The sequence below is a fragment of the Oenanthe melanoleuca genome, unplaced genomic scaffold, assembly GCF_029582105.1.
Source record: "Oenanthe melanoleuca isolate GR-GAL-2019-014 unplaced genomic scaffold, OMel1.0 S420, whole genome shotgun sequence".
Lineage (NCBI taxonomy): Eukaryota > Metazoa > Chordata > Aves > Passeriformes > Muscicapidae > Oenanthe > Oenanthe melanoleuca.
The window spans coordinates 1-10745 of NW_026613069.1; the positions used below are offsets into that span (position 1 = coordinate 1).

The following is a 10745-nucleotide window of genomic DNA, read 5'->3' on the forward strand; positions in this document are numbered from 1 at the left end:
AATATACTTGGGTTATTTTATCTTTTGATTCTTTAAAAAAATAATCTAGCCACTTTCTATAAATATGAGTTCCAAGATGAATTTTGGTACCTTTTTCTGCTTGTGTTGCAAACAGGACACCTTGATAAGCGTGATTCCTAGAGCTGAAGGGAGACACCACAGCCAGACAAGGTGTGCAACCACCTGACTTATTTCTTCAACCACCTGATTTATTTCTAGTACAATTAGAACAAACAGCCCTTTCCTTTTTAATAAAGATAAAGCACCTAGGTGAGATTTCAGAGGAAAAAAAAAAAAAAAAAAAGAAAGAAAAAAAGGCATCAACACTCATTTGATCATTGTCAAACACAGTTATAATTTGTGACAGAGTGTGCCAAAAGAAGAAAACTTGGGTGGATGGCTTTCTATATCTAGAAGAGGTAATCAGTTCTAATGAGTAGGTGGCTACTTTGCATCCTTTTTTTTTTCCTTGTGCAGATTATATGTGTCAGTTCAGAGTGCCTGCAGTTGCCTCTGGCTGGGTTGGGGATCACAGGCCCCCTGGGCTGGGTTTGGTGAGTTTTTCTCCAAGGCCAGCAGTGAACACTACTACACTCCACCTGAGTTCAGCTCAGAGCTCATCTCAAAACATGGGGAGCTGAGGAGATTTTTGTTTCATATTCATCACTGGTTTTCTCTTATGATTTTTTTTTTTCACTTTAAACAGTTTAAAAATCACGAGGAGGTGAGCAAAGAACCTGCTGTGCCCCTGGATTCTGCATTTACCACTTTGCTAAAGAGAGCCTATGAGAGAGGAAGCAATACCCTACTGGAAGGTGGTGTTCAGACAAAATTGGCTTCCTGGCTCCCACCTGACCAGCTTTTGTTGGGAGTAAAGCATGTGCTGTTATACCTGAAATCCACAGTGGAGAACTTCAGCAGGGTAAGAGCAATATTGTAATAATATTGTGGTTATGTTTGATTTATTTTCATGTAGAAGGTACAAATGACTTAGCTGTTCAAACTTAGGTTCCAGTTCTGTAGCTCTTTTTTCTGTGCTTGTCTCTGAGGCTGCACAGCACCGTACAAAACTGCACGTAATTTGTAAACAAATGCCAGTTCTTATTATTGAGGATTTGCTTTGGATTTACTTTGCATGGGTTACCTTGCTGATCAGTGTGAGTGCAAATAACCTCGAGATTTTAATCCAGCTCCTGGGTCTCCCCAGGAAGCCTTTGCAGAGAGTAAAATTCACTGGCCTGTGTACCTCCAAATGTCATATATATAATGTATAAATGAATATATATATGTGTAAATGAAATTCTATCACTATTTATTTGGCAACCTGAGACTTCTCTTAGAATCAGGTTCCTATTAAGCGAGGTGGTTCCTTCTCCCAGAAGAGGTTGTAATCTAAGTAGTTCTTAGTTAACTCCTATTCCTGCTGTATAATTACCTGTCTGCTCCCATCCTCCTCTTTTCTTCACTTCCAACATGTCTTTGTTTTCATAGCTTGGTAAAACTTTGGGTCCTCAGCTTGTCGATCTCTGTGTGGACCTGCTGAGCATCTTGTTGTGCCGGGACAATGAAATAAAGCTGGAGCAGCAGCAGAAGCAGGAGGAGCATCAGGCTGATGGGATCTCTTCATGGATGAGGAGCCTCTGATGACAGAAGTGTCTTTAAATGACAAGGTACCAAATCCCTGCATACAGAGGCACATGTTAGTAAACTTGGGTTTGGCCGATTCTCTGGGGAATAGTTTTGCTGATCAGAGAGTTGTTGTCAAGCTCTTGGAGGGGAACTTAGGAATGCAGAGCGTGAGGTTGCTAAACTACTGTCTGGAGATGTGAGCCAGCTGCATCACCCACAGTCCCACCCCTGAGCTGGAACACGGTCAGGAGAAGTCTCAAATCAGATCACCTTTTCAGGAAAAAATGCATCCCCTCAGCCCTGTGTAAAGCCTTATTGAAAATTATGTACCTGAGGAGGGAATTTTTTCTCCTTTCATCTGTTCTGTGAATTTGTGGAGATTAGAGTGTGTTGATGAACCCCAGAATACTCAGTTCTTCTCTGCAGACGAGCTTAGACACGTCCAGAGTGTTCAGTATAACAGCATAAATCCCACAGCATAAATGTTGAGAGAATGATATTTATGTGCTTGTAATTCATTAATATTTTTTATCCTCTGGTCAGCTAGTAGACAGTTTCATGTTCAATAATTGTAACTGATAAAATGTGGAAAATAGGCAGATGAATGAGTTTATTTTTTACCCTGCACTGTGATTATCCATTCAGTCATGCTGTTACCTCTGTTTGTTACAGACCCTGGAGGATGCACTCACCTTGATTTTCAGACATCCTGCACTGGAGAGCTGGTTCCTGGCGTTGGAGCTGCGCTCTGTTCCTCAGCCTGGTCTGAACCCTGTCACTGTGAAGCTCCTGTCAGCTCACCTCCATTCTGGGGTGCTCCAGCTGCTGAAAACGAGAGATCACAGACACGTCTTGTCCAAGTATTTCAAAGCCATCACCAAAAGTGTCCTGGAAGAGCTGCAGACTGGGGGGAAGGACCAAAGCCAGGTCTATCCCAGGAAGTCTCACCAGCTGCAGGCTCTGGAGGAGCTGCACATGTACATGACTGCAGCTCAGCTGAAGGAGATCACTTTAACCATGCTGCAACTTCCTGAGATGGGCTTGGCTTCTCAGAAATCTGAAAAAATCCCCTAAAATAGGGAAGCAGTTAAGCTTCTATGGACAAACTTTGGTGCAGCTCTTTACAGACAGCCACCAAAGACAGCCCCAGCAAGGAGAACTTCTGCTGTCCACAGAGCACATTAAGGCTTTGGGGAAATTGATGTCAGCATCGGCCAGAAGAGATTTGGAGCGAGTTTTCCTTCAGGCTCTCCAGAGTGAGCCAGTCCTTGCTCTCACAGGTGGTGTTGAGGTGCAGGCTCACTGCCTTGCCCAGTGCTCACTCACCTCCCTGGCCATTGTGGCCATGCTGATCCAGCACTCCAGGACTCACCTGCTGCAGTTGGAGCTCTGGTGTCTGAGCAGTGCCACTGGGAAGTACCTGAGGAAGCACATGGAGAGCTTTCTTCCACTGGTTCACGTGCATTTGCAGTACAGAGACCTGTATGGATTCAGCCGACCTTCCGCAGGTAAAGGCACCACTGAGCCCTGCCTGATGCAGGAGGCCCTGCTGGCCTTAAGGGCTGGCAATCTTCACACCACAAATAAAGGCGATAAGACCTAGATGTCTGACCTCTAGTGACAGTCTTGGAAGTACCTCTGCAGCACTAAAGGTGAACAGCTGTTCTGAGGCTTGCCTGTTAGACTGAAGCCAAGTGCTCTTAAGAGTTACTGCTGCCCTGATTTTCTTTTGAAGCCCTTATTTAATGCTTGGTGAATGTGGAATTCTGTCTTTGTGCTTCTCCTGATTTAGTACAGGAGATAAAACCTTTTGCTCAGGCAAGGAGAGAAGAGTGTCTGGAGCGTGCAATGCCACAACCAGATGGTTTTTGTAGAAACTGAGCTTTCACTTTTGCAGAGTCCAAGAATTTTCTTTCTAAAACAAACCTCCGGCTCTGGGCTGGCTACAGTAATGCTCATATGTAATGTCATAACCTCACAGTGCCTCACGGAGGGTGGATATTCCCGTGCAGAGCTGCCCCTTGAACGCCAGCTGTGCCAGGAACGGGCAGAGCGTCCAAGGAAGCTCAGCAGCATCGGGACAGGGACAGGCATCTGCTCCAAACAACTGGCTATCTAAAGCCCTCATCCCCCAGCCCCACCCATGTCCCTGGGGGCAGCTGACAGAGCTGCCTGGAGTCCAGCTGATTTAGCCCCCCTGAGCCGGGGCTCCAGGTGATATTTTCAAGCAGGAGAAGGCAGGGCCGGGGGCGCTCCCGTCCCGTGCCAAGGCAGCTCCCCGTGCCCACGGGAGGACATCTCTCCCTGCAGCAGCTCAGCTCCTTTCAGAGCCTCAGCAAGTTCTTTTCCCTCAGCAAAGGGTGCACATCCCTGCCTTCAGCACACCTCCAGTGGGACCCACCTGGGAAAGCTTTCCATCCCTTCTGCACTTCCAGCTGGCTCCCTGGAAACTCCCACCTTCGTCCAAACAAAACTTCATCCCACCTGAACCTTTGATTTGAAGGCATCTCTGCAGGCTGTCGGTTGGCATTTAATAGCTGTGAGGGAAGACTGCCTTGGCTTCAGTGCTGCTGCTGCTGCTGCTGCTGCTGCTGAACGAGGCCTCAGGCAGGAAGGGAAGGGGAAGGGAAGGCAATTGGGGTGGACAGGACACACCTGGCAGCTGCCTGGGAGCTCTGGGAGGCTGGAACCAGGAATTGCTGTCTGAGCCCCTCTGCACACAGCCCGTGCCGCCATCACCAGGACACGCCAGCTGCTCCTTGGGCTGCTTTTGGGCTGTCAGTGGCCTGTATCCAGGCTGAAGCATCTCCAGGAGCCTGCTCAGAGCAGCCCCTGGCCCGGGAGCCACGGGCAGCCCTTGAGCCGTGTCCGTGCCAGCGCCGGCCGGGCACCCAGCGCCCATCCCGGGCCGTGTGCCGGCACGGGCAGGACACTGCAGGCACAGCCCCTGCCCCGAGGGCCCATGGACAAGAGGTGCTGGATGCCTTTTGGGGACTCCTGGCCTCGTCCTGCCCCTCGCAGCTGGGACACACAGAAACATCAAGGAGCATTGCTGGCACTGAGAGGGAGGCACTGAGGCCTCTGTGCAGCTCTGGGCCACAAAACCAACCCCAGGTTCAGCAGCTGCTTCATTTGGGCAACACTCACCTGCAGGAAATGCCACCTGCCACTCTCCAGAAGAACTCAGGCCACGCAGCAAGGGAAGCCTCAGAACCTGTCCTGCTCACTTCTCCCTACAAAGAGACATGGCAAGAGCAAATCTACAGCTGCTGGGTAAATCCTGGAAAGGGCAGGAAAATCAGGGGATGGGAAGATGTGGTGCTGTCATGCCAGCTGCCAGCCAGTTCTACCCTACAGCCGTGGCAGGGGCTGGTGTGTAAAGCTGCTTTAGCAGAATAGAAGGAGCTGCAGTTTCCTTGCTGGAGCCAATGATTCCCATCCTTGGGAGTTTCATACCTGAGATGCAGAGGGCTCAGTCAGTCGGAGCACAGTCCAGGTAGTGCCAAGGTTGTGAGTTCAATTCTCCCACGGGCCGTGTCCTCGAGAGTCGGATTTTAGGAACCCTCTCAATCCCAGTATATCCTGTGACCTGGAAGCAAAGGGGAAAAGCCGCAACCGAGTTTTAATAAAAGAGGTTTTGCCATTGCAGAGCTTCTTGGAGTTGCAAAGCAAGGGAGAGGGGGAGCATCCCATGTGGCAGGTGAATGAGAAACAGCCCGAGCGGAACCGTGCCCGGCCCCGCCGAGCGGCTCCTCCCGCGCCCCAGCCCCGCTCGTTCCGCAGGGGTGCGCGGGCAGCAGCCCCGGGGCTGTGCGCGCACGGGAACGGGGAGCCGGGCGCTGCTCCGCGCTCAGGGCTGCGGGGCCTCCGCGGGACGGGGGCACCGGGAGCGCCGGGATTTGGGGCTCCAGGGCTGGCACGGCGGCCCCCGCGCCCCGGCCGGGTCCAGCCGCTCCGGCTCTCCGGCCTTTATTATGCGGCGTCCCGAAGCCCGCGGGGCGGGGGAAAGAGGAAAAGCGGGCACGGAGGATGGGAATGGGGGGCAGACGGGGCGGTCGGGGTGGGTGACCAAGGACCGAGGGCGGGGGGTGCCGGGGTGTGCGGGGCAGCGGGGACAGGGGAAGGGGCGCTGGGGGGCGGGGGGGAATGGGAGAGTGGAGGAAGGAGGGGAGGCGGAATTGTGTGGGGGGGGGGGGGGAACGGGAGCAGGGAGAGGGAACAGGGACAGGTGTGGTGGGAAGGGAATGGGAGGGTGGAGGAAGGAGGGGAGGATTGAATGAGGGGAATGGGAGCAGGGAGAGGGAACGGGGGACCCAGGGTTGGGGGGAAGGAAGGGTAGAAGCAGGAGCAGGAGAAGAAAGGAATAGAACAGGGTAGGGTAGGGTTCAATCACCTCGGCCACGCCCCGCGCAGCCGCACCGAGACCCCGCGCACCTGTGCCGGGCCCGGCCCCGCCCCTGGATCCCCGCCCGGTACCGCCATCGGTACCGCCGTCGGTGCCGCCCTTGGTACCGGCCCTGGTTCCGCCCTTGGTACCGCCCCCGGTACCGCCTTCGGTACCGCCCCCGGCAGGACAGGACCCCGAAGCAGAGAAAGGCGTCTGCCCGCAGCCGCCTGTCGGCGCCTGCCCTACTCCCGCGCGCCCGCGGCGCCGCTGAGCCCACAGCCCGTGTCCGCACTCTCGGAAACGCCGCAGAAAATCGCGCCGCGGCGATCGCTGTCGGCGTCGCGCGCAGGCAGCCCCCAAAACACACTGGGGTCCTTGTTTTCCCGCCCTTTCTGCCGCCATATATAGAAGGTCAGGCGAGTACCGGCCGAGCCGCCATCTTGAGAGTGGCAAGACGTCACTTCCGCCCTTCTCCGCTGCCATCTTTACTACTGGCAGAGGCCACTTCCGGCCCGGCTGCCATCTTTGTTGTGGTACCCGTAACGCCCCTCACCATCTCAATTTCTAATTCGCCTGCCTGAATCCGGCAACGACGCCGAAAAGAGCTCCGGCCGACGCTCGAGCGGCGGCAGGCACGGGCGGGGATGCTTGTCTCGGCCGGGCTCCTGCCGCAAGCGGCATCCGCAGCGTGGCGGCAGTCCTACAGGGCAGCGTCCCGGCACGCGCTCGCTCCCATCATCGGAAGGGCACGCGCGCAGCACCGCGCTGTGCCCACAGGACGGCAGCGCTGCCAGGGCGCCGGAGCGGCGGCGGCTGCAGTACCGCGCTGTGCCCACAAGGCGGCAGCACTGCCGCCCTTCCCACGCTCGCAGCCGCGGCCGCTCTCGCAGCCCGAACTCAGCGTCACCCTCCCCTCTATTCACACACACCCCCCGCTCCCCGCTCCATCCGGGCAGCGATAGGCGGGGGCGCCGCTGCAATCCGGATCTCCGGCGAGGAGAACAGCATTGCTGCCCTGCCGGATTGAGAAATCCGATTCCTTGCAGAGATTGAGGGGATAGGGAGCTCAGCCTTAGGCTGGGTTTTGGCAGCGGCAATCGGGTGAGGAGGGGAGAGGGGAGCTGCTCGGCAGCGGCTGCAGTACCGCGCTGTGCCCACAAGGCGGCGTTAGCGGCGGGTGCGCAGCCAGGGCTGGGGCGGGGCAGGGGCGGGGCCGGGGGAGCATCCCAGGGGATGGAACGAAGAGGGACGGGGTCAGCGCTGGGCTAAACCCCCAGAACCCCCTAAAAAAAACCCCAAAATTAAAAAAAAAATTAAAAATCCAATAAAAACTTTAAAAAATCCCATCAAAATACCCTAAAGCAACCTTAAAACCCCCCAAAACACCCCAAAACCCCTTTAAAAACGGGGGACGGGGCCACGTGACACCCCAGGCAGTTCCAAAGCCCAAGGGGCGGGGATCGGTTTAGGGTGCATTGCTCTGGGCCTGAGCAATCGAGCCGAGAGAGATCGATCGGCAGGCATCGCTAATCGATCGCCGAGCAGTCGATCGCCAGGCATCGCTAGTCGATCGCCGAGCAATCGATCGGCAGGCATCGCTAGTCGATCGCCGAGCGATCGATCGGCAGGCATCACGAGTCGATCGCCGAGCAGTCGATCGGCAGGCATTAACATGGCCATCGCTGTGCCGCGAGGGGCGGGGCCTTGACTGTGATGCGAGGGGCGGATCCGCGGCTGGGACTCCGGGGGCGTGGCCGTCACTGTGACAAGGGGGGCGGGCCCGCGGCTGTGACGGGAGGGTCGGGGCCGCGGCAGTGACGCGGGGGGCGTGGCCGTCACTGTGACGCGGGGGGCGGGCCCGCGGCTGTGATGCGGGGGGGGCCGACCCGATGACGTGCGGGGCCGTGGGCGGAGCCCGGGCCGCTGACGTGCGGGCGCTAACGTGACAGCGCTTCCGGTTCGGGTGCCGGCGGTGCCGCCGCTCCCTCGGCGGGCGGAGTGTGGGGCTCGGGCACCCGGCGGCATCGGGGCGGGCGCTGGGGCCGCGCGGCGCTGCCGCTGCTGCTCCGGGCTGCTGCCGGGGCTCCCGTGCCGCCGGCCGTGCGCGGGAGGGCGGTGCGGGGATTTCCCCGCGCTGAGGGGAACCGGCCCCGGCGCCTCCCGAACCCGCCGCTCCGGCGCTGCCAGGGAGTTTGTGATCAATTAAAAAGATGCCTTGTATTCTCGGAGTGGTGCATTCTACCTCTGCTGTTTTTCCTGCTAGTCTGGATCCTCTGCTTAGATTTTTTTTTTTCTTCCTATTTTAGATGCCCTGGCTGTGGTGGATGTCCCGGTTGAGGGCAGTGATGGCTTTCATGAAGAAATCTTTAAATGAAGACGGGATTACCCAAACCTTTCCCTTCCCTGCTGCACTAGAAGCCAGGAATATCCTGTTGCTTCAGTCTGAAAACGGAACAGGTACAGGTTTTTTTGGTATTGTGCCATTTCTACCAGTGGCGTGAAAGGGGCATCATTTTGAGCCGTTTTTAATAATTCTTGGGGATATTTTTGGGTAGTTTTTGGGGTTTTTTTCCTCACTTTGGCCGCCAGGTCCAGGTGATTTTTGGGGTTTTTTTTTTATATATTTGGTAATTTTGGGGGATTTTTTGGGAAATTTTTTTGGGGTTTTTGGTAATTTTTGGGGTTTTTTTAGTAATTTTGGGGAATTTTTTTGGGAAAATTTTTGGGGTTTTTGGGAATTTTTTGGGGATATTTATGGGGGTATTTTTGGGGATATTTTTTGGGTGGTTTTTTTGGGTTTTTTCTCATCTTTGGCCGCCAGGTCCAGGTAATTTTTGGAGGATTTTTTGGGGGATATTTTTAATAATTTTTGGGGTTATTTCGGGGTTGTTTTTTTTTTTTTTTTTGTTTTTTTCGGGATATTTTGGGGAATTTTTTGGGGTAGTTTGGGGGTTTTTTTCTCCCCTTTGGCCGCCATGTTCAGGTGATTTTGGGCGGGTTTTTTGTAATTTTTTGGGGTTATTTTTGGGGAATTTTTTGGCTTTTGGGGGATATTTTTGGGGAATTTTTTGAGTTTTTTTGGCGATATTTTGGGGTTTTTTTGAGGATATTTTTGGGGTGTTTTTGGGTTTCTTGGGGGGGTTTTTTGGAGGATTTTGTGATAGTTTTTTGGAATTTTTTGGGGGGAATTTTTTTGAAATTTTTTTGGGGGAATTTTTTTGGAATTTTTTTGAAATTTTTTGGGGATTTTTTAGAAATATTTTTGGGGTGTTTTTTGTTTTTTTTTTCTCACCTTTGGCAGCCAGGTTATGGTGATTTTAGGTGGTTTTTTTGGGGTGTTTTTAGGGGGTTTTTTGGGAATTTTTTGGGGGTTTGGTAATTTTTAGGGGTTTTTTAAAGGGAAATTTTTTGGGGAGTTTTGTGGAATTTATTTGGGATTTTTTGGGGGTTTTTTTGGTAATTTTTGAGGGGTTTTTGGTAATTTTTTGGGGTTTTTTGGGGATTTTTTGGGGAATTTTTGGGGGTTTTTTGGGGATATTTTTGGGGTGGTTTTGGGTTTTGTTCTCCCCTTTGGCTGCCAGATTCAGGTGATTTTTGGGGAGTTTTTGGTATTTTTTTGGGGTTTTTGGGGGCGGGTTTTGGAAATTTTTTGGGGGGAATTTTTTTGGGGAGTTTTTGGGAATTTATTTGGAATTTTTGGGGGATTTTTGGGGTTTCTTTTTTTTGGTAATTTTTTGGGGGTTTTTGGTAATTTTTGGGGATATTTTTGGGGCAATTTTTGGGTGATTTTGGCTGGTTTTTTGGGTAGTTTTTTTGGGGTTTTTTTTTCACCTTTGGCCGCCAGGTCCAGGTGATTTTTGGGGGTTTATTTGGGATATTTTTGGTAATTTAGGTGGAATTTTTGTGGGAATTTTTTCAGGGTTTTTTGGTAATTTTTGGGGGTTTTTTGGTAATTTGGTAATCTCGTGGGTGCTAGAGTTAAGAAAGTGTGCTAGCAGTGCTAGTAGTTAGCGAGTGTACGAGAAGTGGGTGCTAGGTTTAAGGGAGTGTACTAGGGGTGGGTACTAGGGTTGGGGAACGGGTCGAGTGGTGCGTGCTATGGTTCAGGGAGGGTGCTAGGAGTGGGTGCTAGTGTTAGGGTGGGGTCGACAGGTGGGTGCCAAGGTTAGGGGACTGTGGTATGGGTGGGTACTAGGCTTAAGTTAAGGGTTGTGCTGTGGGTGCAAGGGTTAGAGGAGGGGTCAAGTTCCTGGGGCTAATGTTAGGGGTGTGTGCCAGGGGTTGGTGCTAGGGTTATTGGAGGGGTGGAGGGGCGGGTGCTGGTGTTAAACGAGTGTGCTGTGGGTAGGTGTTCGGGTTAAGGGAGTGTGCTAGAGGTCAATGCTAGGGTTACAGGAGGGGTCGAGGGGTGGGTGCATGGGTTTGGGGAGTGTGCGAGGGGTGGGTGCTAGGATTAGGGGAGTGTGCTGGTGGTGAGTTCTAAGGTTGGGGGGGGGTCAAAGGGCAGGACGCGGGGGTCATTCTCTTTCGGCCGCCCTGTTCCTGCTGTGCCACCGCAGCTGCGACAGTAACGGGAAAAGGCCCCTTGGCTCGGGCAGCTGTGGAGTCTTTCTCCGAAACTCCACGCTCTTCAGTAAGATAGTTGAGCCACATGAGCGGCTGAGGGTACTGGGCTTTTTCAGCTGGAGACGAGATGGAGATGAGAACTCTTTAGAGTCTGCAGTTTCCT

General features: G+C 53.2%; 1 long non-coding RNA gene across 2 annotated transcripts; it reads right to left on the minus strand.

The window, feature by feature from the left end:
* Window positions 1-164: 164 nt before the first annotated feature.
* LOC130266980 (uncharacterized) lies at window positions 165-3113 on the minus strand. Of its 2 annotated transcripts, XR_008843031.1 has the most exons (3): window positions 2322-3097; window positions 1436-1681; window positions 165-266 (listed from the first exon to the last, which is right to left on the minus strand). It is a non-coding gene; the product is annotated as an uncharacterized LOC130266980 (long non-coding RNA). The 2 variants fall into 2 exon arrangements; XR_008843030.1 differs by lacking the exon at window positions 165-266 and having other exon boundaries at window positions 924-1681; window positions 2322-3113.
* Between the last annotated feature and the right edge of the window lie 7632 nt (window positions 3114-10745).